Source organism: Arvicanthis niloticus, chromosome 16 (assembly GCF_011762505.2).
Source record: "Arvicanthis niloticus isolate mArvNil1 chromosome 16, mArvNil1.pat.X, whole genome shotgun sequence".
In the NCBI taxonomy this organism is placed as follows: domain Eukaryota; kingdom Metazoa; phylum Chordata; class Mammalia; order Rodentia; family Muridae; genus Arvicanthis; species Arvicanthis niloticus.
Window position 1 is genome coordinate 47,360,329 of NC_047673.1, and position 27,726 is coordinate 47,388,054.

General features: G+C 36.7%; 1 long non-coding RNA gene across 1 annotated transcript in view; it reads left to right on the top strand.

Annotated features, from left to right (window-relative positions):
• LOC143434616 (uncharacterized) overlaps positions 1 to 27,357 on the top strand; it is a 175,162-nt gene extending 147,805 nt beyond the window's left edge. The window contains exon 3 of the long non-coding RNA XR_013104238.1: positions 26,094 to 27,357. This is a non-coding gene — a long non-coding RNA (uncharacterized LOC143434616). The remainder of the gene's footprint in view (positions 1 to 26,093) is intronic.
• Positions 27,358 to 27,726: the final 369 nt, after the last annotated feature.

Below are 27,726 nucleotides of genomic sequence, written 5' to 3' on the forward strand. Positions count from 1 at the left end.
CCCCCTCCTCCTGCATTCTATGAGGATGTGCCCCCCTACACACACACACTTGCAGCTCCCCACCCTCGAATTCCCCACACTCAGTGTCCAGCATTCATGGGACCAAGGATCTCTTCTCCCACCTATGCCTGACAAGGCCATCCTCCCCTACATATACAGCTGGAGCCATAGGCCCCTCCCTATGTGTTCCCAGGCTGGTGGTTTAGACTCTGGGAGCTCTGGTTGGTTGGTTTTGTTGCTCTCCTTGTGGAGCCGCAAACCCTTTCAGCTCCGTCAGTCTTCTCTTCTAACTCCTCCATTGGGAACCCCTTGATCAGATCAATGGTTAGCTGTGCACATCTGCCTCTGAATATGTCAGACTCTGGCAGACCTCTAAGGAGACAGCTATATCAGGCTCCTGTCAGCATGTACTTTCTGACATCCACAACAGAGTCTACCTTTGGGGACTGCACATGGGATGGATACCCAGGTGAAGCAGTCTCCAGACAGCCCCTCCTTTAGTTTCTGTCCACACTTTGTCTCCATATTTGTTCCAATGAGTATTTTGTTACTCCTTCTAGGAAGAACTGAGGCATCCACACTTGGTCTTCCTTCTTCATGAGCTTCATGTTGTCTGTGGGTTGCTTCTTGGGTATTTCGAGCTTCTGGGCTAATATCCAATTATCAGTGAATGAATAACATGTGGGATTTTTTTTTTGTGTGATTGGGGTACCTCACTCAGGATGATATTTTCTAGTTCCATCCATTTATCTAAGAATTTCTTGAATTCATTTTTAATAGCTGAGTAATACTCCATTGTGTAAATGTACAAGTTTTATATCCCTTCCTCTGTTGAAGGACATCTGCGTTCTTTTTAGCTTCTGGCTATTGTAAATAAGGCTTCTATGATCATAGTGGAGAATATGTCCTTGTTATATGTTGGAGCATCTTCTGGGTATATGCCCAGGAGTGGTATAGCTGGGTCTTCAGGTAGAACTATTTCCAATTTTCTGAGGAACCACCAGACTGATTTCCAGAGTGGTTGCACCATCTTTCAATCCCACCAACAATGGGATTGAAACCTCTTTCTCCACATCCTCACCAGCATCTGCTATCACCTGAATTTGGCTTATGCTCTAAGATCAAGAATTGAAATATGGAACCTCATAAAATTGCAAAGTTTCTGTAAGGCAAAGGACATTGTCAACAGGACAAACCGGCAACCAATAGATTGGGAAAAGATCTTTACCAATTCTCCACCTGATAGAGGGTTAGTATCCAATATATAGAAAGAACTCAAGAAATAAGAGTCCAAACAAAAAAAATAACCCTACTGAAAATGGGATACAGAGCTAAACAAAGAATTCTCAACTGAGGAACCTTGAATGGCTGAGAAGCACCTAAAGAAATGTTTAGCATCCTTAGTCATCAGGGAAATGCAAATCAAAACAGCCCTGAGATTCCATCTCACACCAGTCAGAATGGCTAAGATCAAAAACTCAGGTGAGAAACTTAAGTCTTGATCCCTTAAGAGCTTATTCACTTTGGCGAATGATGGTTGTTGAATTCAAGTTTCAGCTCTCTTTCTAAAACCTGGTAATTTATACTTATCACACCATAGGATAATTCTATCTTCTTTATATATTGAAAAGTTTTTTCCTACCTACTCAACCCTCAGCCCTATTCTGTAGAAGTGTTCCAGTCCCTACCTTCTGAGCTTTGAACAAGTTTAGGCTGCTTACCCTCTTCCACTGTGCCGTTACTTTACAACACTGTTTTGTTTGTTTGTTTGTTTGTTTTTTATCCCTCTATCTCACTCTCCTACAAAGCCAATTGCAAAAGCCAGACAATTTTCTCCCAGGTATTTGAGGGTTCACTCAGTCTTCCCTCTATATTTCCATTGAATAATTATAATGTCACTACTGGATGTATATTTGGAAACAATGAAATTTTTTATAATTTTTTTTATATACTAGAGAAGAGTAGATGCCATGCCAAACTGACAAGCGAACAAGAATGTCTCATATATTTCTTAAAAATTATATTATATTTAAAATTAATGTCATTAATTTATTCTCTCCAATGTTAATTTTAAGGACGAGCCATTGTGATGGCTGTTGGGAAACAGCTATTGGACAACCTAACCCCATGAAAATATTCTCTTAGATAACACAGGTTGCTTTAGATAATGCATGAGACTTTAGTGAGACTGAATTAGAATCACACTCCTTGAAGAAAAATGGGCTCTTTATTTCAAATGAGCAAGAAAAAATAATACAAGAAAGGAGGGAAGAGAAGAAAAAGGAGAGCAAGTGAGGTAGAGGGAGAAAGGAGGAGAAAGATTATACTGCTTTATCTCAGTCTCTCTCTCTCTCTCTCTCTCTCTCTCTCTCTCTCTCTCTCTCTCTCTCTCTCTCTCTGGAGAAATGTTTTCTTACAGCTTCAACATTTCCAAGTGGTCTGACACCTGACAACTGCCTGAAGTCACCAGTCATTGGAAGCTGGAATTATGACCATGAGTTTTCACCCCAGCACCTAGCTCCTGAGTCTTTATTGGTAAAATTGAACATTTGAGATTTTGGTAGAAACAAGAACCTTTCCTCAAATATCTGGTAATCCTGGGCTATGTCTAAAAATGAAATACTTATTCAGTATTTAGTAAATATCGGTTGAGTGAAATGGTGGGGTTTTTCCTTAACTGTCTGTCATTCTTCTTATTCCATATGATGTCTCCTTTCTGGAGGGTAGATGTATGGTTCCTGAAGTGAGGCAGGGAACTGCATTGGAAAGTATTTTGTAGTGGTGGTTGTTGTTGTTATGGTTTTATATTTTTTTGTTTTGTTTTGTTTTGTTTTGTTTTGTTTTGTTTTGAGACAGTATCTTTTTACATAGCTTTGGCTGTCCTGGAACTCACTATATAGACGAGACTGGCCTCTAACTTACAACCATCCACTTGCCTCTGCCTCCTCACCCTCAGTGCTGAGAGCATACTTATATACCACCATGTGGCCAGAAAGTACTGTTTTAATGAGTAGATTTTCATTTAATTTCAGGATTTTTCTCCAAAAGCATCCAACTTGCTATTTCCAAATCCTAAATATTTTCCATTTAAATTTTAAGAAATAAAAACTCTCCCATTTCCTGTCTGTGGGCAATTAGTTCCTGTGTACTTGGGGTGTAGAAGGTGCATTGAAGTCTGACTGTTTTTTGAACATACATGTCAAGCCGATGTGCTGAATATTACAGCTTCCTCTCCCAGACCACTGAATCTCCAAGTCCAGGATAGGTATTTAGGTATGTCGTGTCTTCTGTCTATATTGGTTCATGGATCATTGCTGGAATTCTTTCCTTAGGTGCCTTTTGCTCTATCATCTCTGCTGTGCTAAGTTTATTCACTTTTCATTGATATAAATTGAAATTTAATTAGCTGTGATTGTAACTTTAATGATGTTTTTAAGAAGAAATGAAAGATAAACAGAGTAAGCAATGTTTTCAACTAAAAACTTATTTCTCTAATATAACATACTGCTGTGGGTTGATACAGTGGGACAGTGAAGACCCCAAGTCCATTCCCTCCTTCATATATGTATTCACAACACTAAGGAACTCACTCCCTTACCAACCTCAGACATGCCATAAGACTAATGACCAGTAGACAATTGAAAAGGAGAGACAGAATTTGAGACTTGTCTGAACATTCTACATTGTGAACATGCATGAATAGATAGCTACAGGATGAGAGACCACATACAGAGAAATTCTAGTTATCACGACTGGCTTTCATACTTCCTTTTCATGCAACTGTAGGAACAACTGTAGGAAGATTCATCAGTGAGCCTAGAAGAATCCAGATTTGCTGGTTCAAATAGGAGCTGCACTACTAAGTCCAGACACTATTTGTCAACCTGTTTAATCAGCAAGAAGTGGTTTGCTCTGTGACCAAACTAGTACAATCCCTATAGTTGTCATAATTTTTAAATGCTTATTGTTAATGTTTATTGCATGTTAAAAACATACCACATCAGCCGGGCAGTGGTGGCACATGCCTTTAATCCCAGCACTTGGGAGGCAGAGGCAGGTGGATTTCTGAATTCGAGGCCAGCCTGTTCTACAGAGTGAGTTCCAGGACAGCCAGGGCTACACAGAGAAACCCTGTCTCAAAAACACACAAAAAAAGAAAAGAAAAAAAGAAAAGAACATACCACATCAACCCTGTGGCATTTTGGGCTCTAATCAATTTGAAGTATCCATGGCAACTGCTGGAACAGGCATGCCTAAAGAAGATAGAAATTATTCAGGGACAAGGGACAGCTGCTATCTTTGAGTCAGAAAGATACAGAACAGTATTTCATATGTAACCATTTGGATGTTTATGCTGATTTTAGAATTTGGAACCCTCATTGGATTGGGGTGGTGCCTGGGAAGAAGGATAAGGACATTACATTTTTTTCTTATAGATTACATGCTAGTCAGGGGTTGGGGGAGGGGTAGTGCCAGCTGATAGCTGCTGTAGACTGCTGTGGACAATCTGTTGCCTGGGTGCTCACTCAGAGGGGCTATCCCAGAGTTTATAACCCTAAGGATCTAAGATTTGTGCCTGGCCAGTTTTGTCCAACTAGGGCTCTTTCTCTCTGACATGCTTTGCTGCCTTCCCATATGCCTAGCCAAGGATAGTACTGATTTCCTACCCTACCCATTGAGCATTTCAAGAAACCCCTGGTTACTATGCAGCACCCCAACATAATATACTCACAAATTCAACTTATTTATTTGGCAGATTAGAACTACATTATCAAAACAAACAAACAAACAAAATCAACATACTGGAGATTGTGTCAAGCAATAGACCTGGCTCATTTATACCTAACAAGGTTCCTTTGAAGTTTGAGAATCATTGGTAGAGAAAGATACAGAACTCCACAGAACTGAGAACCAAGAAGACCAAGTATGAAATAATGTTACATTCCCCTTAGTTATATCACATAGCCTCTTATATCCTCTCTGATATCAAGTTCAGTGAAAGCATGTCTAAATACCTTTCCTCCTAATAATTATATAAGCTCTTATGTGGTCTTTCTATGTCTTGGGCACTTATAAATGTTTTACGTATATTCTAAGTTTATATATATTAGCAAATATACCTTATATAGGTTAACTTTTGAGACTTCGCTGCAGCAATGGCAATTATTATTATTGTTATTGTTTATTATTATTATTATTATTATTATTATTATTATTATTATTACAGAAATTGAGAAATAGTCAGCTTTGGGCATCAGAAAAACCAGTTGTGATATCAGGAAACATGACTCTAGAATCTTTGTTCTTATTACAATGTACTGTTAATCTCAGTTGTGAGCAGTGTATTGTTTACATTTTTCAACACACCATCTCACGTCTCTGCCATCCTTGTCCATGGCCAGCTTACTTTATAAACCCTCATGTAAATAAACTTTCTCACATGAATTTCTTTATTTCTCAAACATATACATTGCATTCCTATATAATATTTTATTATAATATAATATTTTTATTCTCGAGGTTTTTTGTCTGTCTGTCTGTCTGTCTGTTTGTCATTCTAAAGACGTATGTCTTTCTTCCCTAACAAGACCAAATCTCCAGGGTAGTAAACATCTTAGAAATTCTTATCAAAATAGTAAGTACGTTTGCTGCCTGTAAGTGCACTTATCAAAAGAGTAAGCTCAGTTTGTAAATCTCCACTGACTAGAGTCTGACTAGCATGTAGCATATTAGGACCACGGTTGTGTATTTGGAACATTCCAGACTCCTAAGATCTACTTGACCAAAGTGTGTTCTTACAGCCTCTGTTTTTGTTGATTTCTTGTCATAACCCACTGTTGTCAGACTAGCAACAGTGGATCCTACATATGGTGCTTGAAATAAAAGAGAGTTGGCCTAAATGGTAGGATCTCACTTTGAATCCCATCTTTCTTGGGAAAATACAAGGTAATCCAACATTGTTTCAAATTGCTCATGCAATCAATAGCTGAATAGTGGCAGCTGCTTGTACCTTTTCTAATATGTAAATGTATATAATATACTTGATTAGTTTCTTTCAGGACAAATGTTCTATATGTTATAGGTATGAACTTCTCATATCATTATTGCTAAGTAAACATACACTGCAAACATGCATGAAATTCTGTTTTTTTAATATACCTGAAATGGTTTTTCAGTAAATTTTTCATAACTATATATATTTAATTTTTTGAGACTACATGAGCATGCTGTGTCTGTATTATTCCTGCTCTTTCCTCTTTCCTTTCTAACTTTTATGCTGTTCCCCAACTCCCTTCAGGTATGTGACCTCTTCTTCTTTAATTGTTATTGTTTTATAGATATCATGGTGAGTCCAATTAATCAATTAGATCTGCCCAACATGTGTGTGTTTAAGGCTGACCACTTAAAGTTGAATAAACTATTAGGGGTTTTACCCTCGGGAAAACTAATCCTACCCCCTCAGCAAGTCCTGATTTACTGTAGCTCTTCATTTAAGGGTGAGGCCTGGTGACATTTTCTGCCAACCATGTTGTTGACCCACTTTTCAATGGGAACATTTACTAACAACTACAGTCTTGTGTCATAAAACCTGGAATTTACACCAGAGCAAACATTCATTCATACCTTGCATGTATTCAAAAGTAATGCTTGTGAGTTAAAATACATTTTGAGTGTTGTATAGAAAGTATGTTTATCAAAAAAGTAACTTTTTTTACAAAATAAAAGGAGTGGTTATCATGCAAAGCCTGTACACAGTTTTATCTTTTAAAAGCGCATATATGTACATATATGCATGATGTCCGTCTTTCTGTCTGTTTGCGCATATAGAAAGTTTCCAAACCTGAAACAGATCACATGGATTTCCAAACAACTATGATACATATTTATATATTTTATAATCTTGCTTAATACAAGCATTCTGAGATGTCTGAGACAGTCATTTTGGTTTCTCTGGTAAATATTTTGTGATTTACAGTTTTCCATTTATGGGAGGATTTGGTTTAGGAAATTATAGGACAGCGATGGGATTACATCAGTGGAGATTCAAATAATGTTCTTCCAAGTGGATAATTCCATCTGATACTGCTGAAGGGATGTCTTGTTTCTTAGGTCTACTGAAATCTATACATAATAAATCTTACATTTTAAGTGTATTACAAAACATAAAATATTTTCTCATACATGATCTCATTTTGAGTTTGGTCCAGATACACAAAAATACATTTTATTACACAAACACACACGCACACACACACACACACACACACACACACACACGACATAGGCTTTCATGTCAACTTAAGATAAATACAATATACTCATGCATCAACAGTCTCACTTAGCAAAGAGGAATATTTTACTTTTTGTTTGTTTCTTGTTTTTTCTGCTCACATGAAGCTTTATATAGTCATCATTCTATGATTTCATTTGCAATATTTGTCAATGTATAAGCTTTTGTGGATTTTTTTTTCCAGATGATAAGCACTGCTACTTTAGACACATATTTTCCCCCTGTGGTTTGAAAAAACAGTCCTCTCTCTTTTATCCAGAAGGACACTGCTCAATCTACATGTTGCACCAGCGTTCAGGTTGGCTGATTGCTAATGAGAAAGCAGGGTTGAGTCTCTAGTTGTCTATAACTATATCAAGAAACTCATGCTGACAATTGGTGCAAGCTAGGGGCAGAGATAATTTCCCACTACAGTCACCAATAATAATGTCTCGGATTTTTACATTTTGATTTGCTTAATTAGGGATGACACCAAAAACAAAAAACTTTCAAATATTTAAATTCTAACTTTAAATACAAAAAGTCTATAAATAATTGTGGACGAGAGAATTCTAGCATCAAACATGTAAGGTATAAGCCACTGCTGATAAAAAGAAAAATTAAAGAAAAGATTTCCTGTCTCAAATAGCAGCACACACAAGCTAAGTTTTTAAAACCACTCATAATTCCTAGTGAATTGTTTAAAAAGAGACAGGAAGTGAAAAACAGTTTAGAATTCCACGTCTGCCTTCCCTGAAGGAGACTGGGAATTGCAGGCATTCATTAATGAAATGTTTTCAGCTTTGCTGTTTATTCTCTTCTGCAAAGCAAGACTCCTCTTAGCAACACTGTCTCTTTAAAGTCTCCTCATAGATATTAATGCAATATATTAGGATATCTAAAGGAAAGTAGATGCATCTGTTGCAGTTGTAAACTTACTTGGGAGAAGTTACAGCTCTGACTGTACTTTATCTGCATTTGTTGATGTAGCACACACATCTTTGAGAGGTGTTCTTTTCCTTCTGAAATGTTTGCATCATGAACTTCAGCGAACACCAGAGTGGAGAAAAATAGAAGGCAGTTGAATATTGAAGTCTGCTTTCCTCTTATCCAATAACCCCCTTTTATCATTATTTAAGAGAAGCAAAGACCATTAGAGAGAGCTAATTGCCTTCAGATTATACTGATGTTCCTGATAGGAGAATTGAGGCAAATTGCATTCTCAAAATGGTCTGAGAACATACCACTTCCAGTAATGTTTTTATCAAGCAGACCTAAAAGCAGAGAGGGCAAGGATGCACTTAAAGGCAATTATCCATCAACATTAGAAAATATAGTTAGAAGATTAAGAGAGTCGAGCATATGCAATATATCTTGATTGCAACAAAAGAGTTGATATAGCATTATTCAATTTGCTAGCTGAATTAATTCAAATTGGTTCAGGCAGAAGTATAGTCAAATGAACTACCAGCTATCAAAAGAGTCATAAATAATAGATAACAATAAACACATTTGTTTTACATGTTCCTAATTTACTTACCTCTCCGATCTTTTCAGAACAGTCTATGATAGTTAATATAATAGATGCTACCCTCCAGTTATCTTGGGATCTTTTAGGAATCCTGTCTGTTCTACAAACTTGCAAAGACCCGATATGCTACCATCAACAAATCTCATTATTTAGAGCTTACTTTATTTATTTATAGTGGGTTTTTAGCTCCTCTTTACATTTCTGTTTATGCGTCTGGACTTTTTCTTAATGAAAACTACCAGGAGCAGCACTAGAGGGCTGTGGAAACAACCTTTGCTTCCACATATATGCATTAGTTACTGGCTCTTCCTAGCTCTCTGGTGAAGAGTTCTCTTAAATTCGTGGTTCAAGCAACAGTTTCTTTTCCTCTTCTCAATTCTCACACTAATGAAGGAGTAACTTTTCCTAAATGTTGGCTGACTACTCTGAAGGTATAATAACAAAGCCAAGAATTTCTACTTAGTCCTTGAAAACCCCAAATCTGTAACAAAGTCAGAATTTGAAGACACCACCTTCTTCAAAGAAAGGAGACTTGGTAAGGCACAGAAAGCACTTTCTGAGCTGGGGAGAATGACTGTCAGTAAAATGCCAGCCCTGCAACTATTGGGACTCAGATCCTCAGCACCCACATAAAAACTGGGTGTGGTCATGTGTATGTATCTTTAGCACAGGGAAAATGTAAACAGGTAGCTCCTCAGAGCTAATTGTCCTGCCAGCCTTGCCAATCAATGAGCTCGAGGTCCAATGAGATACCCTTTCTCAAGAGATCAGAGGAGTAGATCTTGAGGAAGACATCCAGTGTTGGCATCTGGCCTTCACACACACATGCACACATTGTAAACACACACACACTTATATCATATACAAACTATTTTTAAAATTAAATATAGTATTTAATATCTATCGATCTGTTTGTCTGTCCATCTGCCTGCTTGCCCACCCATTATCTTTTTCTTTCTTTCTTTCTTTCTTTCTTTCTTTCTTTCTTTCTTTCTTTCTTTCTTTCTTTCTTTCTTTCTTTCTTTCTTCCTGTCTGTCTGTTTTCAGACATTGTTTTCCTATGCAGCCCAACTTATTTAAAATTTATATTCCTCCTGCCTTAGTTTCCCCAGTGTTGGGCATATAATGCTTGACCACCACATTCAATGTTTCTTTTTAATATTTAAGTGAGTAGTTCTGTTATTTTCTAAAACAATATTTCTCAGCGTAATGACTATAGCTGAGTACCCAGTGAAGAGTGAGAACCGAGGATGGGCTTTAGTGAACTTTCCTGCGTCTTTGAGTCATCCTTTGGGGGCTGGTGATATTTAAAAGTACTGATTTAATACTTGAACAATTTGAAGGAAATAAAAAAAAACTATGCACACAAACTATACAAATTAAACAGGAAAAGACTTTGATGTTGAAAATACATAAAATAATGCATGTGGTATAGCTTGGCAAGTAAGGCACTGCTGCCAAGCCTGACAAGCTTATTTTATTCTTAATAACCTCATCATGAAGGAAGAGAATAGACTCCCAGAAGTTGACTGAACTCTACCCCAGAGCTGTGGCATATGTATCCCCCTACAAACAAAACACACACACACACACACACACACACACACACTACATAAATTTTAAATTCACAACAAGATCTTTGTAAAGAAAACAGTGAACCTTAAGAAAAATCAGAATCTCATAGTGTGGTGAAAAAGTGGAATAGGAAGTTTTGGGGAGAAATGTTATGAAGCCCTAGACACTAAGGGGCTGGTCACCTGTGACACTGAGAAACAGCTATCAGTCCTTTGCTTGAGTCTTCTCACTAGTTGAGGAGTGGATATCAACCTGATCGTTTTATACACTTCCTTCTTTTCTGTGCTTATATCACCGCATTGACCATCTTGGAAAAGTAAGACACTGACTGACATAACTATGTAGTTTTTGAAGTTGTAATAGCCACACAAGAGGGTTCAATTTCAAATTGAACCTGTGTCTCCATGAGCCACAGTAGAGAATAAGAAGCAAGAAGCTACATGACTCTACTCTTCTTGCCCGGGAAGAGTTTTGTTTTGTTTTATTTCAATTATGATAGAAAGCTTTAAAGTTAGAAACTACTGTAATTGCATTTAAATGTGGCCAAGAAAGGGTGAGTGCAGCACAGGAAGAAAATTCAATTTTCTCACTATTGATATGGCTGTAGACAAATTATTTAACCTTTGTGAACATCTTTCCTTATCTGTACCATTCAGGAAATAAGTCATATTTCTCAGAATTGCCACAAATATGAAGTAAAATAAAATATAAAATGCTTGATTTAATAACAGCTTGTAATAAGCATTCCTGAAATGGTAACTATTCTTTTTATTAAATCTTCTTTCTTTGGAGTCAAAGCAAACAATGAGAACTGGGCAAGTTACATTATTTAGTTTTCAATTTTACAAGAACAAGATAATATAAATGCATACTTTTAATTGGTACTCACCCATAAGAGGAATTTATCGTGTGTATCTCTTTAAAAAACACAATATGATGATTAGCATTAAAACAGCCGCTTTTCAAGCATGCATAAAAATTATCTTCAAAAAATATTTTAAATTTAATGCCACAGGACCTAAAGTTAAAGTGAGGATGTTTTCCTCTAATTATATTGCATTTTACTCAAGGAAAGCCCAGAATATCTTAAAGAAAGAAAAGAATGATATCGTTTTATTTAGAGTATGTCTTTGAATATTGATTTGCTTAATTAGCTACATTTATAAGAGTCTTGCTTTTAAATTATTTCTTTTTGATTATAAGCATAAAGAGTACGTACTTTTCAAATCTGAAAGTGAATAATCACAACAACAGTAAAAGTAATTTTAATGATCACAGGTTGTGTCTACATGCATGTATGAACATGTGAAACCTATGCCATGGCACACACGTGGAGATCTGAAAACGACTTAGTCTGTTTTTTGTCTTCACCGTGTAGGTCCCAGGGATCCAACTCAAGTCTTCTAGCTTGTCTGTGTGCACTTTTACCTGCTGAATGGAATATCTAACATTCACAGTTACCCCCTTGCTATCTTTAAATTCTGAAATAAATTACTCTGCTCACAGACTTTTTTGATTAATGTTTTATGCATTTACTTGGACTTTCATTCCTTAACTCTTCTTCTGAACAATTAATTGGACTAGTACTTGTCTTTTATTTGTTTGTTTACTGTTTTGAACTTAATCATGTTGCCTCTTCTACTAACTTCATGTTTTTATTTTTGCTTTCATTTTCTGGCTTCAAATTGCTTTTACTTAAAATGGGAGTTTCTCTGTTTGCCTCTCCACATTACTTTTCTACCGTTTCCTGCTTTTTTTTGTTTGTTTGTTTGGTTTTTTTGTTTGTTTGTTTTCAATCTCAGAGGCTTTGGGAGAGTGTTAGCAGGGGACAAGAGGGAGGTCACAGGGAGAGACCCCTTAGCCTGACAGCATTTCTCCTTTCCTTCAGTTGGATGCTCACCTGAGAATCTTCATCCATGATATTGTATTCCTTTGTCCCCCCCCCCCATATTGAGAATAGATTCCTTTCTCATACAATGTCTCTTTGACTATAGTTCCCCCTCCTTCTATTCCTCCCACTTCCTCCCACCCTCTTCTCCCCTTCAGATGATCCATGCCATTTCTGTCTCTCATTAGAAAAGAAACAGGCTTCTAAGAGATAACAACAAAACATAATTAACAAACCATAACAAGTTAAAAACAAAATTATTACATCCGAGTGGGCAAGGTGAACCAACAGCAGAGACAAAGCCCCCAAAAAGGCACAAAAATTAGAGACCTACTACATTGAGGAGTCCCAAAGAACTACTAAACTGAAAGCTATACTATACACATAGGGAATTCAGTGTACAGCTGTGCAGGCCCCGCGCTTGCTGCTGCAGTCTCTGGGAGTTCCTGTGAACCTTGCTCAGTTGATTTAGAGGGCCTGGTTCTCCTGGTGCCCTCCACTCACTCTGGCTCTCGCTCTCTTTCCACCTTCTCTTCTGTAGGACGGCCTGAGCTGCAGCACAGTTTTAATTCAAGTTCCTCTTTCAAAGGTTTATGGTTTCCACTTCCACACATTCACTTAGTTTTTCAAGTCTTCCCAGACCCCCTGTAAATGAACATTTTCTTAAAAGTTAGATCATAGGTGGGCTGGGAAAATGGCTCAGTGGTTAAGAGCACTGACTGCTCTTCCAGAGGTCCTGAGTTCAGTTCCCAGCAACCACATGGTACCTCACAACCCTCTTTAATGGAATATGATGACCTCTTCTGGTGTGTCTGAAGACAGTAACAGTGTACTCACATACATAAAATATATAAAAATAATAATAATATTTTTAAAAAGAGATCATTCAAGAATTCTGCTTATATTTTTGGCTCAAGTTTTTAATTATTATTTAATTTTAATATTTACTGCTTTGAAAAATGTCAAGTCTTGAAATGTACTTTAATTTACCGTGTTCAAGTTAACTCTCTGTTAGTTTTTTTAAAACTTCTTTAATGTAGTGATTTATTTTAGATTTTTCTTTTATAAAATGATAAAAGGCAGGATGAGAAATAATGAGACTTATATAGTTTCCTCCCAAACAGGAACATTAAAAGGAGAATTTCTGTAGGGACCCTATAAATTTACACCAGGTTCTTCAGTCAAGCTCCTTTTTTGAAGAAAAAAGAATCACCTTTCTAAGGCCTGGGGAAATAGGTTAGAACTGAGTTTGGATCTCCAGCACTTACATAAAACCCAGTTGTAGTGGAGAGCCTCTATTTCCAAGGCTGCAAAGGCAGAGACAGGAGGATTCCTGAACCCTGCTAGAATCTTGAATCAGTGTTCGAAATTTAGTCCCACGTACTCATGCAAGCACACACAATCACTTCCTTAAAAACATAGTAACCTTACCATATACAGAGACCCATAGGTTCATACATCACAGAGTAGTTTATTTTCTTTATGCATGTTTTATTTTTCTCACAATCTATTTTCCAATAGCAACAGGAGTTTGAAACTGCTCGTCTCAGTATCTGTTGCCTTTGGCACAAGAAACCAGTGGTATCTTCGAACCATATCAGTATGTTGTAAACAAGCACATCTTGACAGGAATCTTTATCCTCCAGAACTCCAGTCTCTGTTAATACATCCCAGCAGGAGACAGGCTGGTCAGGGAGTGGCACTTGACATTCCAAGATAGGAAATCAGTTGCAGGAACAGCTGAGCCTGAGAGAGCTAAGAGTGGCTCATGTAGGGATTATGGTCTTTCTGGGTTGTCGGTTTGGCAAGAGGAGAACTAGGGCTGCTTTAGGATACCGGGAAATGCGCTCTACCCCTTATAGCAAGATGACTGGGAGACTCAGGCTGAGGAGGCGTATAAGCCTTCAGATAAGCGATTAGGAGATGTGGACGTCAAACACCACTGACGGTAAAAAGGACCAAAGAGAGTCTGCCCACAACAGGATGAACTTGTCCTTTTTCAAGAATAGATCACATCTTTAAAAATTCTCCACAAAGAGATTATTGATGTCTATTTCACTGGTTGGTGTTAATTCCAGGATCTTGTATATTCTCGGCAAGCACTCTACCAGGGAGCTAGCCTTTGGACCCTTATGAGATTACTAAGAAATCCTATAATTAAAAGAACATATGCTAATAAAGCCATGGAGAAATCAGACTTGCAGTTAAAAAAATGGATAAAGGAACCAGTCAATATTTGTATACTCAGTAAAAAGAATTAGTGCATTAACGGAAATAGAAATGTAAAAACTTGAGAAGACAGTATATTACTTCTGCATGATCAAAAATAAAGTCTATAGGAATGCTACTGAGACAACAGCTCGATGCAGAATCTAGAATGGAGCTGAGTTGCTCATGACCTGGCGTGGCCCAGAGAAAGCCAGCTCTGCCCTTCAGTCTTCCACTCTCTGTGCGTCTGCGCCACTCTGCATTGGTTCTCCATATCAAAGAAAATTCTACCAGAAATACTACTATATAATAATACTAATACTACTATAGCTTATGGATCCACACTCAAACTGTTTTGGGGCTTTTTTTTTTCCACCTCAGATTTGCTACATCCAAACCACCCCCTATGAAATGTCTTCAAAGACATGGTGGTCAGTGGGTAAAGTCATACGTTTACAGCAAAGGATCCTTAGAAAGGACCCAAAGTAGAAGACACCCATTTGAAAAAAATAGCTGAGTAGAATCAGGAAAGACATCAAGAGAAGTTCTGTCATTATACTCGCTATTAGGAGAATTCAGAACAGATCAATAATGAGAAAAAAGCACAATTAGAACACATACTTGGATTCATGTACAGTGTAATGTGTGTGTATGTGTGTGTATGTGTGTGTGTGTGTGTGTGTGTGTGTGTGTGTGTGTGTGTGTGTGTAAGAATAATAGAAAGGGCCAAATGGTCTAACAGTCTCTTACAATTCTTTTATAAAATTATTTTACTATACTTTTGTGTCTGCAAGTCTTTTGTTGTAAGCATCTTCATTCTTTATGTGTCAAAATATTTAAAGATTTATTATTTATTTATTTAAAATTATGTAAATGTGTGGTATCTGTGGGTGGGTTTCCCATCGTTGCATGTAGGTAGCTACTGTAACCAGAAGAGGGCACAGGATGGCTTGGAGCCAAGATTCTTGAGCTGATCTACAGGTTTACTTCTCCCATTCCTTCTAGTCTCCTCACAGTATCTCAGACTCTTAATTGACTTTGGTTATACATTTGCCCCCTTCCCATACATTTTGATCAGCATTTCCTGATTTGACATTTTTCTTATAGCATGTTATTCACATGTAAGAATATTGTAATTTCCAAGACTTTTCCTCTTTGAAAATATTTCTTAACTCCTCAGAAAACTTACTACATTTTTAGACAAAGTCAGAGACCTGTACAAAATTCTGCTTCTTCAATTTAGTTTTCACTGAGGTTAATTATGCCTGGTTAAATACATTCTCATGTATGTGCTATATGTATTAGTTTTGAACATACTGCAGTTCGATATGAAAAGAACTATGTGCATGTTCTATATTTTTCTTATTTAATTTCTCTGAACATTATTTTACTTTTACTTTTATTTTTATAGGGAGTGTACATTTATTTTATGAATGCACCAACGGTGAACTGACTCTTTGAGAATTATGTGTTGTAATGATTATCTTTTCCTTTATGGAATCTGAGGAAGTTTCTTTGTTCCTAAAGGCCCTTGACTGGTATTTTTCATAGTGAACATCATCTTGGGGACCGATTACAAAGATTAAGGAAGTCAATGCTTGGAAGGCACTGACTCTGGACAAGGTAAATGAGGAATGCCTAGTAGATACTCACTCTTATTTCTTCAGCCATCTGTTAATTTATCAGTGTCTAAATAATTTTGAAATTTTAATTTTAAGTAGTTTTATAGTATAAGAAACAGGAATAAATAAATACATATTGTAAGATAGTATGACTATGTATACATTTTTAAAAAAATATTCCATGGATATAAGTAAAAGTGACTTTTCTCAGCTTTTACTCTGTATGTGATTAGTATGTCCATGTCTACTTGCATTCTTTACATTCTGTATATATTTCAGAAATTTTCTACATAATTGCTCAGTTTCTGTGATATAAACTGAAGTCCTCTCCTACACTCATGAATTGTATTGAAAACCCATGGAATTTGTGAGCTACAATCTTTTTTTTTTTCTTAAAATGCTATAAATATTGTCTCTCTCTGGCCCAGTTTTTCAAGTTGTTGAGGGAAACATGTCTATTCTGATTGGTGACTGGTTAATTCCACCCCCTGGTTAGAAGTTGTAGGGTTTGCTTTTGTTCCTTGGAGTTCAGGAGTTTTTCCAGGTAATATAGTGTGACATGTGTTGTTGTTAATCTAGCTTGTCAATCAAAAGCCTTTGATCTGAAAACTCAAGTAAGTGAAATACTGTTCCTTTTATTTCTCCTTCTCCATCTGTTTCCTTGTTCTGAAATGCATATTTGATCTTCTAAATTTTTCTTCTATTACACTTACTTTTTCTTAATTCATACTCTGTTAACTATCGATTGTAAGATTGTTTCCACGTTATTATGGAAAATTTCACCAGTATCCACTCTACTTTTCTCACCCTTTATTCAGTTTTTAAATTAAACACACCCTGATTCTGAAAAGGCTTTATTCTAATGTGTGTGTGTGTGTGTGTGTGTGTGTGTGTGTGGTGTTTGTGTGAGTGTCCATGATGTTTGTGTGTGTGAGTGCACATGCATGTGTGTGTGCATAACATGAGTGTGTGTGTGCATGACACAAGTGTATGTGCATGATATGAATGTGTGTGCATATGAGTGTGTGTGTGTGTGTGAGTACATGTGTATGACATGCATATGTGACTGTGCATGCAAGTGTGTGTATATAAATATATTTAAACTCTCCCCTCAGATCTCACTTATTTCTTAATTCTTCTTTTCTTCATTACTTTGGGGTCTTAACAAGTACTGTGTGGTAATAATGACTGTTCTAATTGTCTCAACTTTATATATTAAATTAAGGGTCAATCTTGAATATATGAGAATTTCCACTTACTGTGTGTCATTAGCATACTGGGTCCACACAGCACCTTACTTATTTCCTGGGATCCCATTTACCTTTGCGGGGAAATATGGTGGTAGGAGGTGAGGAGGTGGAGGGCACAGCAGATACAAATACAGAGCTGCTTCCTAAGGGGAGGTAGCATTTGGGAGGCTGATGGTCTATGTCTGTTCTCTGGAAGTTTTTATCTTTGAATGCAATTTCTTCATAGTTCTATAATAGCACGGGGGCTTAATCCAACATGGAAGGATAACTTAAAAGTAGCAAGCACCACCAGTATGCAAACATCTCTCCTTTTGTTTGTCATAACGGAGCAAGATACCAGAAGTGTTTATGAGGATCTGCTAAAGATGACTGCAATTCCTCAGGAATTCACCGAGTTAAGCTACCTCGGGCTTACTGAGGGCGCAGACCACCTCACTGTGAGCAGCTCTATAAACTTCTGCATGATGGAAATATGATCTAGTCATACCTGTTCCACATCCCCGAAACCCGAACCTACCGATTGGAGTGTTAGAACAAACATTGTGTGTGTTTACCATTAAACAAACAAATTCCATACCTTACCTAGGACCTAGGCGGAGATCTGAGAGGAGTGGAAAGCAGAAGCACAAATAACACAAAGTCTTTCTTCCTTTTTGCCTGATTTTATAATTCTAAAAAAATAAAAGAGGGGGAATGTTAATAATCTATTAGGCTACACCTCAAAGGGTATTTGACTCTTTTCAAAAATTTCTCTGTGGGAGAAAAATCCTTCATCAATTCTTTCAAACTAATAGTATTTTTTCTTATATGAATCCCCAACATCAAACTACCAGTGTTTGTCAGCTTTCTGTTTTTGTAAAAACTGATCTGAAATTGGCCTATAAAGACGTTTATTTTGGCTCAAAGATTTTCGAGTTTGTGGTCCATGATAGAATGGTCTTTGAGGTTTACGGTAAGCCAACACACTATGGCAAGTAGTTCATATTGGAGCAAACCTCTTGTTTCACTTCCAGGAGATTGCCACTAGCTATCCTCTTTTAGAGCATAGACCTAAAGACTACCCGCTAGGCCCCACCTTTTAAACTTTCCACCATCGTCCAGCAGTCCCAAGGGGGAACTCAGCTTTTAACCTATGGGTCACTGAGATGTTTAAGATTTGAACTGAAAAACTGGCTTATTCCTACTGCGTCTAAGAAATACTTAGCACACAGTTGTGATGGTCTGAGCAAAGCTAAACAAGACATGATTTTAAGATAAAAAAAAAAAAAAAAAAGATGACCCAGAGAATTTTTGCACAGGAATCTATAACAAGATCAATGCATTGTATAATTTACTAGTATGTTTTATAGTCATTCATATTTGAAGCTTTTGCCAAAAAATTATACTTCAGTAGATGTTCTCTGGCTACTTCCTTGAAAAACACACACACACACACACACACACACACACACACAGAGAGAGAGAGAGAGAGAGAGAGAGAGAGAGAGAGAGAGAGAGAGAGAGAGAGAGAGAGAGAGAAAGCCCAAGTTCTAGTTTTTAACCTATGGATTCTCACTAGAATTTAAATGTTTCTAGAAAATTTAAACTTTCTGATAGCAGCTGACACTTCAGAAACAAGAACAAAAGTACACAATTTTGAAAATTCTTGATGACCTGTATGGAAGAATACGGTGTTGCGATGGTAGACTGCCTATATATGAGTTGAGCTATAAGGTGGCCCAGCTACTATCTTTTTCCTTGAGTGTTACACATTGCCTCCTTTATCATCGGTCTTACAACTAACCAAAATTATAAAACTTTCCTAGTTTCTGAACATACTGATTTCAAGCTTTCCTTCTTTGATGCTTCTTTGGTGTAATTGTCTAACTCCACAACTATTATTCACAGAGATCCTTAGGACTGTGGACTGCTTTTTGTTTTGCTTGTTTTGTTTTATTTTCTCAATAGGACAAACACTGTATAGGATCAGGACCACAAGGGAACTCCTGTTGCACTTTATTCCATCCCCAGAAAGGAAAATAATAATAACTAGGGCACCATTTGGATAACGTCTGTAAACCTGTTTCCTTGTATTCAACTTAGCATCCTTCCTAATTTCCGTTTAGCAATAGTCAATAAAGAGAATATAATCTATTACCAAGCTTGCAGTTCACTTATTCAATATGTTCACTACTAATTCCTATGGACTTTGCTTACATTTTGTTAACTGGCCCAAGACCCCTTCATCCTTCATTTTCTAGAAATCTGCATGTCTCTCAGCATCTCATCCATTATTGCCTAAACTATCAAACTTACCCTACAGTTTGCAGCTTTGATTCTACAGTAAATCCTCTTTATAGCACACCAGGAATCCTACTGTAATAAAATATACATTGCATTATAGTCCCTTTTGACAATTGCCCTTACATCCCATCACATTTAGAACAAGAGTCTTTATTTAATTTTGACCTTCTGGTAGCATGAAGCCACCAGATGATGGTGCATGAACTTGAGGGGAGAAATCACAGAAATGAAAATATTGCAAAAGTCTTGTTTCCCAGCATCTAAGAATAAACTCTTTCCAAATTCTTGGATATTTCACTCTGCTAGTATGAGAATACCTGATTGTGAAGATTGGAGAGTCTACATTGGTGCAATAGCTAGAAGAAATAAGGTGAACCTATATTTGAAAGACAAAGTATAATTGGACCACCTATGAGTTTACTACTTTTAGACTTTAAGACAAGAACTAGTACACACAGAAGAAAGCATTTCATAATGATTGTCAATATATTGCTGATCATTATCATTACCAAAACAATGCCTCAAAACACATGAAGCAAAAACACCAGAATAGAGAAATAGTCAAGCCTACAATCAAAGTTGATGGCTTAAATTTCTATCACTTAGTAATCACAGTTTTAAATTTTTAAGAAGGAAGATCTAACTGAGCTTGTCATTTACTTTTATCAAACTGACACTGGAAGAATATCACACCCAATTGAAGACAGCATATTTGTTTTTAAGAGATAAAAATTCCTTCACCATGTTTTTGTATCCTAGCAAATAATTTTCAAATTTATTTTCAAAGACTGAAATTTTTAGAGTGTTGCCTGCCTGTACTGGGATTAAAACAAAAATAAGTGGTAGCTAGTAATCTAGAAAGACTCAATATAGTCATAGGCTGAGTGATAAGTATTTTATGTGTCAGAGAAGAAAAACCACAGTTAAAATATTTTGAGCAAAGCAATGTTGATATGTGGATGAAATTTTACTCAGATGAAGCATCATAAATTCTAAAATTGTGATTTCAATAGTTCCCATGCCTCAAAGTTGAATAACAAAGCAAGTCTTGTGGTATGCAATAAGTTCTATGGCTCTTTCTTTTTCAACTCTGTGCTTTTGGTATTGTTTTCCAAATTTGTTTCTTCACCCTTTTAGTTAACATACATTCATTATATATAGTAGTAGTTTTCATTATGGTATTTTTTGGTGTGTTCATAGTGTAATTAGATCATGTTCTCCTCCTGATATTTCCTTTTATCCTCCTCCTGATCCCTCTTCTCAACAAGTTCCCTTCCACTTTCATGTTGATTTCTAGTTTGATGATCCAATGAGTTTTATCAGGGCATTATATAGGAATGTAGATGCGGGGTTGTTTATAAGAGAATGTGCATCTTACTAGTGGCTACACCACTGAAGAAAATGTCTCTCATAATCCCTTCAATTATTATACCATCTGTGTATGCATCGCTTGGAAAGACTAGGACCCCAGACACCCTCTACTTCCATGTGGTTGTATAAATGACCAGTCTTGGAGAGATCTTATATAGGTAATCATAGCTGCTATGAGTTCATGAGGGTCCAGCGTATGTTATGCCCAAAAGTCAATGGATCCTGAGCCTTGAATAGACAGGATACAGATATTTCATTTGGGGTCTGACAGTCAACAGTCATTTATTACCTATACTTTGACTGGTTATGATTCTCTGCAGTCACCACTGACCACTGAAAATGAAGCTTGCTTGACCAAATTGATAGCAACACTATTCTGTGGGCACCAATAGTTAATTAAATGACAGCTTTTCAAGTATATAACATTCATTTAGAAAAACAATAGCAGTAACTTCCCAAGTAAGGCCTATGGTCTTCAAAGCCATGGACTTTAGATTGAGTTTACAATACCAGATGTGTTTTCCCTCTTATGGAGTGGGCATCAAATCCAATGAGAAATAAGACAGTTATCCTGATGATAGACTTGCTACAATTTCACCAGTGGTCTCACCTTGCCTGGTTGACCAGAATTGTTGCACACAGAGTCTACAAGCTATTAAGACTGTTGATGAAAGTTCTCCCCAGCAGATTGCATACACTTTCTGGTACTATGAGGGCTAGCTTTGGAAGGAATATTCTAAGCCAGTTACAGCTTGACTTCTCTATGTTCTATAATCAAAGCATATTACATCTTCTGCAATAGGCTATTACCAGCCAATTTTAATGGGCAACCAATGACAGAGATAATTTCCTTTCTAATTGCAAATAGCAAAAGGGGGATGTTTTCTGTATTGCAGTTGTAGATTACCAAGCCTGACTTTAGAGAAAGCATTAGTCTTCTAGGCTTTAATGTTTTTCACGTCGGCTTTACCAATTTCATTCATTCTTTGCCATATGACTTTTTTTTTACTATTATGCTTATATTATTTTACATGATTAACTATTACACATAGTGATTCTACCCTACTTATGCCTTTTTAGACTACCACTGCTAGAGCTATATCATGACTCTCCAGTGTTTTGGTTGCTTTCAAAAATTTGTGTTTGGGGGATAAAGTCTGCTTGGCCCCTGTGAACTCTTTATCCTAAAACTTTGGTATTATCTTTTGCATGTTCAGGCTGTTGTAAGAAAATACCGTGGTTCTGAAAGCTTATAAGCATTAATTTATTTCTCACAGTTCTGGAGTTTGGGATATCTGGTATCAGAAAATTTTAGGGTCTCATGAGGGTGTTCCTTTCTCAACAAGGCTGCAAATAAAGACTACATGATAAAACACAATATTTAAATTCTCCATAACTTTGAGTGTGAAAACATTAAAGTGACTCCTGGTTCATTGGTTTTATATGTTCAATACTTCAAATTGCTTTATCCAAATCACTTATGCCCTATTAATATATATATATATATATATATATTATAATATATATAGAGAGAAATGTAAATGTGATATATATATCACATTTACATCTAGATTGTATATGAGAGAAAATGTGTGATGCTTGATTTTCCAGCCTATTTCACTTACCATCAACAACTCCAAAACCTCAATATCAAAACAACTAACTAATCATTTAATCAAGCAAGCTAATTAATTCAATTAAGATGTCTCCAAGAAAGAAAATATATATTGGTAATAAATATGTTTAAAGTGTTCAGTATCCTTAGCCATCATGGAAATGGAAATTAAAACTACTTTGAGATTCAATGAAACCCCAGTTAAAATTATTATGAAGGAAACAAAGGCAGCAAAATCTTATGAGGCAGTGACGGGAAGGAGAAACCTTGCATAATGATGATAAGAATGTATATTAGTCCAGTCACTGCTCAAATAGGTCTGGAAATACCTCAGCAAAGCTATTATAAAACAACCATATGACCTAGTCCAACTGCTGTCAAGGATTCTAAAGCAGCTTATCAGAGAAATGCTTGCACGTCCACATGTATTCTTTCAGTATTCATAATAACCAAGATGGGGCCAAATTTTGTATCTCCTCCCAGAATATCCTGTAAATGTTGTACACACACATATACAATAGAAATTCATTCAGCTATAGAAAATAATGAAACGGATAGATCTGGAGATCATTATTTTAAACTCTTACCCCTCATAAAAGAATCTTCTCACCTTTTGTGTGCAGCAGATTGAGACTATTCTAGAAATCCACAGCTAGCCAAAATGCAAAGGACAAGTGACTATGGGATACCCAACCTCAACTGGCATAGCTCTACAATGTAGGCTTGCCCCTAAGGATATGGGGATCATCGTGGAAGAAGAGCAGAACGATTTAAGCATCACAGAATCAGGATACCTCATGCTAGATTGTGCCTCCTAAACATTGAACTTACACTCACAGAATCTCAACAATATGGCTGAACTGCATAATGAAAATAGCAGTTGACATGCCAGTGGGGATGGGGAGTTTCCCAAGCCCCCACTTTTAGGTGGAGAGCTACAGGTGATCAGTGACTGATGAGAGAAGATACTTAGTTTTATCCAGGGAGGAGGAGCCCCCATAAGTTATCCAATCCTAAATCATCAGCACTAAAGACATGCACAACTAACAACAAGGAACATTAAATGGACTCAATAATATATATAATGATAGTAATTACAGAAGAGGTCACAAATGTAAGGGAAAGGGAGATATAAGTTGGCGGAAATGATGTAAATATAGTACTAAATTCTATATATAAATATATAGAATATATATAAATATACTAAATTCTCAAATAAAATAAATGAAACATAGTCAAGTCATTTCAATGAGAATGAATGAATAAATAGGCATGTTTTATAATGTATTAAGACACATAGGACAGATTCAATAAGCAAATTATTCTTACTGTGGTAGAGTGAACCACAGTAAGATGATTTCCTTTGACCAATAGAACAAAACGATACAAATATGACATGCAGTCAACACATTTTTCTTAGATGAAGTATGAATTGTAGAATTAGGTAATGTGCGCTTCAGTGAAGAGACTGTCACCAGTATTAAACAAGTATTCTAGAATTGTTTAAAGGAAGGAAACAGGAAAACTCTCTATTACTATATGCTTTTCCTCAAAAGTAAACAATCGGAATATATTTTTATGAAAATAGATTTTTAAATTTGTTAGTATTAATCCTAAGTCATAGGTATTGTGAACTTCATAAAGGTGTGTGAGAGATCCGCTTCAGTTAAGTTTGGTGTATAACTGGAGGTTATGATGCAGACACAGCTAAAAGAATAACCGGCCTTTGGCGAGCCAAGCCCCCACACAGGAAAGAATCCTCTATGATCAGTGTCTGATCTCATTTCAGCGCACCAGGCACTGCAGATTACCGGAGAGATGGTTTGTTTGTTTTTTTTTTTTTTTACCATAAGTTTTACTGCCAGAACTTAAAACCCAAACTGAATTATTAGAACGTCACAGCAAAATCCAGTCACTATATTTTGGAAGAAAGAAATACAACGAAGATAAAAAAAAAAATATAACTGGGAGTGTTCTTTTGTCTTGTGACATAGGATATATTGATTGATTTAGATTCCCTCTCTGAAATACAATTGTGGACCACAATTATAGCCCTGAAAGTTATCTTTGAGGAATTAATAATTTTACTTTTCTTTGGATTGTGAAAGTCAGACACGGATTACTATGTCACTATGTGAATACACACCACTAACACCAGCATCCCACCCAACCTCACCCCACCCCAGGCATTCAGAGTTCTGGCCTGGAATGTTGCAGAAGAAATACCTGCAAGCAATAAGTATTCAGACACACACAGCAAAAGCAGTCTGTCTGCGAGTATCTGGCATACCATCAACAAAATGTGCAAATATGTAAATACACCATTTGGTGTTTAACGGACACTTCTTAGTGTTTATTTACCATAGTCCGTAGTTGCATAAGAAAAGCCTGAAGTTTCTGTCTGAAATTCAAAAGGGTTTTGGTGTGGATTCAGCTAAGAATGGCGTGGGATTTCCATCCTGGTTCCATTTTAATGACGTGTGTGTGTGTGTGTGTGTGTGTGTGTGTGTGTGTGTGTGTGTGTGTCCCCAAAGATCTAAAACGGGAAACATTTCTGGGAAGCAAAGTATTTGGCCGGGAGAATTTGTCTTTCCCTGTCACAATCTTCAGCTACCATTCAGCTAAATGTTGTTTGGAATAATATGGCCCTAATGCCCCTATCTCCTGCTGAATTGCTCAGACGGGTAGAAGATTAGAGTGAAAAAGAGGTGCCGGTATTATCTATGCGAGTGCGCCAGGGTCGTGCTATACTAACAAGACCGCCCCAGCCCGGGTGACAGAACCCAGCTGCCGGTCCGCAGGCCCTTCATGTCAGAGGGTTCCACTTACTGTGGGGCCGCTCTCCAGAGAGCCTGGATTCTAAGCAGGTCTCTTCCAGCGCTAAGCGAAACAGCGGCTTCATCAGTTTTTGCCCTCTTTTTTTTTTTTTTTTTTTTTTAAGGAAGGGCCTACGTGTGAAACCACTTACCTGTTTAACCTATGAACTTAAAGAAAATATGGATTGCCACTGCCTGTTCTAATAAGCCATTTATCATCAAGGCAAAACACCAGGTTTCATTTTATTTTGTTCTTACCGTTCACACGTCTTCAACCATGAGGTTTGGTGAGATAAGATTTTTGCTAAGAGTTCAGTTGTTTTATATCTGTTGTGTACGTAGCGATGCCCTGTGCACAGGGAACACGGTGTGCTTGTGTTTAAACCTTAAATTGTCTTGGTGGGTTTTTTCTAGTGTTTAAAGGAAGTACGTTTTCCTTTTGAGAGTTGTTTAATAGCTATGTATATTTATATTTGTATATATGATATAAAGACTTTAGCAGAGGACCTTGTGACTGATTTTCTTTTCTTTTCCTTCCTGCTTCTAGGGTGAAGGATTTAGATCAGTAACACACAGAAACTGGCATAGTTGTTTAGCCAGTAGAGGGAGCTAGAGCTATCTAGCAGCTTTACTGAGTACTTTTTTTTTTTTTTTTTTTTAATAGGGTGACTGTTTCTCAATGCTCCACCAATAAGAAGAGTTTGTGCACATCTTTTCCTACAAAAAGTGAAGATTTAAGTGCAACTATCCATACCTCAAAGGAGAATCTGTCAAGAGAGGATTATCAGCGTGGCCTTAGAAAAAGAGAATCCTAGGAAAGACAAATAATTTTTTATATTATCCTCATCTAACTACCACAACTTAGAAAGACTATTAAATAAACTTGCATTTACTTAGTGGCAAAATAGACAGGGAAACACACTTCAGGGATAAGCTCAAAGGAGACCTCAAGGGTTGACTCTGCCTTATAGGACTGGTGTTTCAATGGTTTTGTTGTGTTGATGGACAGCATAGATTCCACTGGAAAAAGTAACAAAAAACATTTCAGGTTCCTTTTTTTTTTCATTTATCAACGTTTGAAATTTTAGTTAAGTGCTTCCAAAATAGTCTCCATTTTATATGATGCTTTTAACTTTTCAAAGTACTTTTATATGCACTATCTCGTTTTAAAGCAATACTAATACATCCTCATTTTGTTAAGGAAGTGACTCTTTAAACTGGAGAACACTCTAGTAATCTCAGCCAGCATCATAGAACTCAATGAAAGTAATTGTGATACTAACCCTTCCATGACGAGTATAAAATGTGTCGAGGTGGAAACTTTGTAGAGAGTTACTAAATTATTCTTTCAACACCCAGAAACCTTTTGCACTTCTATTTCAACAGATCGAAGTTCTATTGAGTTTCTGTGAAATTAAATGCTGTTATGAATTTATTGTGGTCACTAATACTGGGGATTTTGTAGAAATAACTAGGTTTGTGGGTATGCCCAGATGTGTCCACTAAAGGATACAACTTTTGAAGTGACACTTTTTGAAAAACTGGCGAATATGATAAAATTTTATGTTATTAAAAAATTACATTGCAGTATTTTTAAATATACCCAACAGTGGATAAATACTTATGTACTCTTTTTTTTTCATCATCTAAATTTCTGTAACTTAGAAAACAGATTATCTAGTCTAATTCTTGTTCATTTTTTTAAGGTAACAAGACCATTTTGGTAAAAGCCAGCAAATACTATGAAGTCTGTCAAAGCAGCTAATTTGTTAAGACAAAAGAAAAATCTGAATATGTGTGCCTGTGTACTCACTCACTGCTTAGCAGAAATTGAGACATGGGTTCTAGACATGGTCTGTAAAGCTCAAATGCTCCAGCTTGGTTCAGATTTTCTGGTAAAGCATTTTTGCCCAAACTTGAACCAACTTTGAAACAAAAAATAAAATATAAAACTAGAGAGACAGAGACAGCAAGAGAGAAAGAGAGAGAGAGGGGGGGGGGAAGAAAGGAAAGGAGAGGAGAGGAGAGGAGAGGAGAGGAGAGGAGAGGAGAGGAGAGGAGAGGAGAGGAGAGGAGAGGAAAGGAAAGGACCATAGTTATCTTCTGAAACTAAATTATCAGGGAATTTAAACTTCTAAGATACTTCTTAACTCTTCCATTTTATCCACAATTTGCTTCTTTTTCTATTTGTTGTGTGTAGCATATCAGTGGGGCTATATAAGTTAACTTATAGAAAAGTTTTTTTTTTTTTCAAACTTAGAAAAAATGTAAGACTAAAAGTTACTTGTGGCCGGGCG